Raw genomic sequence first — 6,089 nt, 5'->3', positions numbered from 1 at the left:
TCACCGTTATGGTGTTTTTGCTCGTCCCCCGTGTCAGAAAAAATCCTAATTGTTTCGTTATTCGCTGCGATTGATATGTAGCAACGAGAAAAAAAGGGCACTTACTGCATCGTGCGCAAGAATGGAGCAACCACAACAACATGAGCAATGGGGGTGCGAAGACAATAGCACAACAGATGCACGACCCAGTGAAACCGAAACTACCCATTGACAGTCTCCTGGTCCCAGAGTGCACCTGAACCACTGGGGACACTGTTTTTTTTTTTGCATATTGCCCATTCATAGCTGTTCATGACCTCCAAGAGGAAGCACATTTCTTTCAGATGGTTTGTTTTGGGTGACTCGATGAATTTTGTGAATTGCAGATTATCTTGAAACAGCGAGACTAGATACTAGTGAGGGGCCAAACTTTTTGCCGAATCGAAAATTCGGTGCCGAATCTTAGGATTTAACAGAATCGAATTTTCACCTATCTTTTTTAAACATTCAGTAACAATATTCTGTTGCCAAACCTAAAAGTTGATATTTTGTGTTTCAGGGAAAAAAGGTTTAGGTTTCTTTTTAAATGCATATTGACACAGTGATTACTAAATGAGGTAATATTCTGCAAGATAATTGTATAGGTGTCATTTTTGCAAGTTTACTGGCAATTTTACAGTGACTTTTTGCAGAAGTGGTGTGACACCAAGGTTGGGTAGTAGCGATCACAGCACTATATAGCCCCTAAGAGCAGAACAACGCAATCCTTTGAATCCGGGTGTTTTACCGACAACATAACCGACAGCAGCTCGCCGCGAGTCACGTGGTACCGTTTATTAAAACACAAACTCAGAGTTCACACTTTTCGAAACTATTCTGTCGTGAGGTTTGCAGAAGCACATTGGCTGGGAAGGCTCGTACACTACGCTGTTTAGGAACAAGGTTTGTTTTTGCTCCTTCAATGCACATACGAGTTACCCAGTAAATGAATAACTGACATTTCTTTCAGTGGTTGAAATCAAACCTTTTTGCCAAGGCACAAAGGAGAATGGTGGGGACATAGGCAAATGCTGAGTGCGCATGTCTTGGCATCTGCAACAGTTACTCTTGCAGATGCCGTGTGTAAATGCACTTCCAGCATGCTTCTTGGTGCTTGGCAAAAGTTCTACTCTCCGAACAAACCTCTGCATAATCATTCGGCTTTGGCTAAAACTATTTTCATTTGTTTCCTCAAAGGTTAGCAAGACATGAACCAGTGAATTATCGAGAAGAGACAATGTTGCAGATGGGAGGGGAAACCGTAGTGTAGACTGGAAAATATGTTTAGCTTTGTAAGTCTGAATGGCATCGAACTTGTGTTAAATGTTTGTGCTCTCATGCACAGTTGCCCGGGTTTGGTTTATACAGTTCCAGTCTACCTCCTCGATGAAAGCCCCATTTATTAAAGACCAACAGGAGAGCTGCTTTGCCAAGGTGTAGCCTCTTCAGGATGTCTGTGGCAGCACATGAAAAGAAAAGTCAATGCAGTATTACGTGCGAGGGACATAAAAATAATATGCGGAGAGCATGTATTTCAATACTCGTCTGTGGCGCATCGGAACACAAGGAGGGGCACACAAGCAACGGATAGCATAAAAGGCATGAGAAACCCATGATGACGAAGCAAGCAAGCACTGTCACTGGGCAAAATTAAAGGGGGCACAAGCATGTGGACGCATGCGGAGGGAGGGTAAACAAATGCACAAGGCGTGCAAAGATCAGAAACTTCTAAGTTCTAGGCGCACATACGCATAGCTTACCTCTCGAAACCTTTGGCAGGCTTGGATGGAGAGTATGTCGCCTCAGAGTCTGGCATGCTGCTGGGAGCAGGAAATAGGCAGTTGTATGGCACCTCGCTGCTGCAGTAGGGGACGCAAGAGTCGAAAGTATCCAACGGTACAGGGGTGCTATGTTGCGCTTTTTGCACTCCCAGGAGACTTGGAAGAGGGAAGTAACGTCAACGACATAGCAAATGCAGATTGGATGTTGACAGAAGAAAATGAAATCAACATCCAATCTGCGTTTGCTGTGTCGTTGACGTCACTTCCCTCTCCCTAGTCTCCTGGGAGTGCAAAAAGCGCAACATAGCACCCCTGGCTCCTCCACGACCAGGGAGATTCATCTCGACAGTGCAGTCCCTCAGGATCCTTTTTGCCTTGCAGGATGCAGCAGTCTAGCTGCTGAGACTAGGACCTGCAAATAGCACTTTTATACTACAATGTTTTTCACAATGCCTGGTTTTTAACACTTAGAAGAATGGAGAGTCGGGCGAGTTGGTGGGAATTCATCGTAGGGAACAGCAAAAACAGACGAGGACGTAGAAGAATCATACGGGACGAGCGCTGCGCTCGTCCCGCGTGGCTCACGCACTGGCCGTTCAATGCGCGAGCCACTCCTGGGAACCCGCACGACAAGCACAGGCACATTCGCTCGTTTCGCCGCGCTTTGGCTGCGCATACACGCTCTAAGCTCGCGAACGAAGCGTGTCCTCAATTATGAAGCTCGAACCGGCAGGCCGGGATTGCTTGCGTGATGTGGCAGCTGTTTGAGAAAACAGAGCCGTGCATTCTGGTCTAAGTAAATAAACTGCACCGCAGAACACGACGACAATGAGTGTGCAGGCGAGCTGGTAGATGCTGATCATATTCAAAATTACCCGCGTCTATGGTAAAAGAGAGAAAACCTAGGTCCCAGAAGAAAAAAAAAAAATCGTGACGTTTTTAGGCTTAGGTGGACATCGGCTTCATTCCGGTATGGGCAGCATTGCCTTTTGTGACCCTGTACGCGTGGGTAATCCTCCCCCACTGAGTACAAATAAAGTATTAGTATCCTTTTGATTCAGGTAACGTCATGCTTGCAAACTTTCGCATTCTGTCGCCATCACTAGTGTCTCAGCGATATTCAGCTTTCTACGATGCGCAGTTTATTTCCGCGGATTGAAAAACACGGTTCTCTTCTACAAAACACCCTTCGAATACGTATGTCACGCAGACTGCTGCACAATGCGACGTTGAAACTCACAAAAATCACCAAACACTTACCAGGACTTTTTCGCGGGCTCCTCGCTCGGTCCCGTCGGCGACGGGAAGCAGAAGCGTCGGTACAGCAGACTGGTGGCGTCCACAACTACGGTCACCGCTGGCGAACGTCTCGAAGGTGTCCGCACGGAAACGAGGAATGTGGAGGAGGTCCTCGGTGGTCGTTTTCTTGCCCGGTGCAACGTAACCATTCGCGTCTTCGCGAACCTTGCTTCGAGAACGGGATGAAGTGGGAGCATCGGGAAGAAACCCGGCTGACGACGGAGATGCGACGGAGCGAAGCAGCCGACGCAGCCGCGTCAGCCGCGTCGCGGCGTCGCCGCGCGGGCACATCACTCCCGCGTAACAAGGCAAGGAGAAAACATAGTTCGCTCGTTTTCAATCAATAATAGCTACATTACGTCACCTAGACCCTAAGATTTGACGTGGTTGTCAAAATATAATGTGCATGTGTCTAAAAAAAGCAATATTAGTAAACTCGGAGTCTCCACGATATTAACAATTTTCATTGGTTAATTTTATGGCGGTGGTGGGGACACAGGATGGACTCCCCAAGAGGAAATAGTGCCTGCGTATTTCTTTTGCTGCGAGTTTATTTCGGCGTCTTGCCGTCTATAACTGGTCATTTTCATTGACTGAAGCCCAACAAACAATATGCTTTCATAAACAAACTTCCCCAAGAAGCACTTGAGTGCCCCTTTAAGTCTTTTTCAACTTCCGCTTCTTGAAATATTTTTAAGTAAAACATTTCACAACAAGGGAAGTGAAATTGCCCAACACATTTGCCTTTGGGTGCTTACAATATGTCGGCCTGCAAATAATCATAAATCATGCTGATTTGCTACGACACTTCTGCCCGCTTTATCCTTAGAAGTTAAATTCCGCACCTCCAACAACTCTTGCCGTGAGTATGTGTGCGGAGCACGCACAAACCTGCCTGCGTGCTTTTTGTGTTTAACGCTTGCTTGACAGAAGGATCGAGATGCTGTAGTATATATTGGGCTTCTTTTGGTTTTGTTCCTGTTCTCATTTGAGGCTATAGTCAAGAGATCTAAATATTTAGGGCGATAAATTCATTTGTGCTTTCGGCATCTGCTACAGAAGTAAAGGTACATGCTTTAAAATAACTTTTAGCTTGGTCTAAAATCGCTTTCGAGCGTTCCCACCATATCTGTATGCCCAAACAAATTTGTAAGGGGTTGCCAATAAATCTTAATTAATTCCATCTTTACTTTACATTAGTAGTGCATTTCCAAAATGAGATGTTAACCAGTCCTAACCGAAGGTCACCCTATGAGAGGAAATCAAATTTTCCAGGGTGAAAGAGTAACTGTCATTGCATCCGCCACTTAATTCAGGGGGTGTGAGTGCATGCGTAGCTGTGTCTCCAGGCATAGCATACGGTAGTGGCACAAGCGATTATTACACGAGGCGGGCTTGAGCTGAGTAAGTTGGTTCATTGGCCTGCAGGGCCACCACTGAGTCAGCACTAAACAAAAATATGGAAAGGTAACTACTCATACTGTGCTGCTGTTGCCATTTTTTGCAACTATGATGACGGTTTTGGTCAATTCCTGCCTTTTTATGCCTTTTTCAATTCCAGTCTTCGTAAAGTCGTAAAATGGGTGATAAATTTGCAGGGTGACTAGCCGGCAGCTAGACTAAGCTTTAACAAATTCAAGATGCGCGGGGTCTTGAATGCACAGTTTTGAGAACTACATACATTATTAAAATTACTGAGTAGATGCTGATGAGCAAAGATTATCCATCAAAACGTTTGCACAATTTGGACGGTGCAGCGGTTGTGACTGACTAATGAGATTTAGCGGAGTATGAAGGGAAATATTTTAATCTTTCTGGTTTCGCCTAAGACAGGTAGAGTTTCCATATATTCAAATATTTTTTATTCTCTCTCCAGTAAATATTGTAACATTTTGATGCGTGTATAGTGTGGCTTACTGCATTTACCTGGGCATTCACATTCTCTTACTTGAGACATGTTCATACCATTGTGTCTGCATGTCAATAACTTTATTGACATATTGAAATTACATTTTGTCTTTCTAGGAGGAGCAGCTCGTGTCTCTAGGAGACAGCAGGAACCTGCAGAAGGCGGTGCGAGAGATAGTGGGACGCCTGTACTCAAAGCAAGTCCAGGAGCAGTTCTCCCTCCTGGGCTACCAACGAAAGTTAAGGTTCAAGGACGCCATGATGTGTAAGGTGGTCATCGGTAATGCATATTCATTACTAGCTATTAAATTGATGGTATCCCTATTGGAGCTCAATGGACAAGCATAATCTTTGAAATATGTTGACAATTAAAGGGAAACTGAAACACTTCTTGACAAAAAAAAACGAGTTATAGGTGACTTCTGCCGTATTTTTGTCCTGTGAACCTGAATATCGCTTTCGTTTTCCCCGAAGGTGTAACTGGACGCGAGAAAACACGAAAAACCTCAGAGCAGTCGTGACCTCGTACTAGGATCTTTGGGGCGCCAAGCACGTGTCGCTCGTGTGGGTGGCGCGTGCAATTGCAAGCTTGCCAGTTGTATTTTTCCACACTGACGCCAGTCGTGACGTCTATTTTTGACCTTTTTAAAAATTCAAGAGTTCACGTGCATAGGTTGGACAGGAACTGAAGATGAGCGAGAGCAGAAATTCCGAAAACTCCCAGCATGACGTCACGCCCCAGGAAGAAGGGGCTTCAGCTGTACTTTAGAAATTAACTTCTGCAGCCTCCGTGCACCAGATTGAAAAAATGAACTCGATATTCGTGATCTTGCATGCCATATCATGACGATTTTGGTGTTCTTCCTCAGGTACAGAACAGCTTCAGTTTCCCGTTAAGTCGGGGGATCGGTGGCCGAGTGGTCTAGCGCACACCAGCTCGGAGCACGTGGAGCGAAAGCTCGCGCTGCAGAACCCAGGGATCCTGGGTTCGAGCCCCACCCCTGCCCGTTTCGATCTGGATGAGCATCGTACCGGCGTGCGGTCGTGTATCACTACTGCGTGATGCACGTTAAAGACCCCAGG

The 6,089-nt window shown here is 45.7% G+C and overlaps 1 long non-coding RNA gene across 1 annotated transcript; it reads right to left on the bottom strand.

Moving 5' to 3' along the window:
- Positions 1–948: 948 nt before the first annotated feature.
- Positions 949–3,351, bottom strand: LOC120840062. Its single transcript, XR_006078477.1, has 3 exons — positions 3,060–3,351; positions 1,779–1,877; positions 949–1,472 (listed from the first exon to the last, which is right to left on the bottom strand). It is a non-coding gene; the product is annotated as an uncharacterized LOC120840062 (long non-coding RNA).
- Between the last annotated feature and the right edge of the window lie 2,738 nt (positions 3,352–6,089).

This window comes from Ixodes scapularis, unplaced genomic scaffold (genome assembly GCF_016920785.2).
Source record: "Ixodes scapularis isolate PalLabHiFi unplaced genomic scaffold, ASM1692078v2 PGA_scaffold6__148_contigs__length_123643588, whole genome shotgun sequence".
NCBI classification, from domain to species: Eukaryota; Metazoa; Arthropoda; class Arachnida; order Ixodida; family Ixodidae; genus Ixodes; species Ixodes scapularis.
Note: the sequence above shows the minus strand (reverse complement) of the source record. Positions and strands in the feature narration are given on the sequence as shown.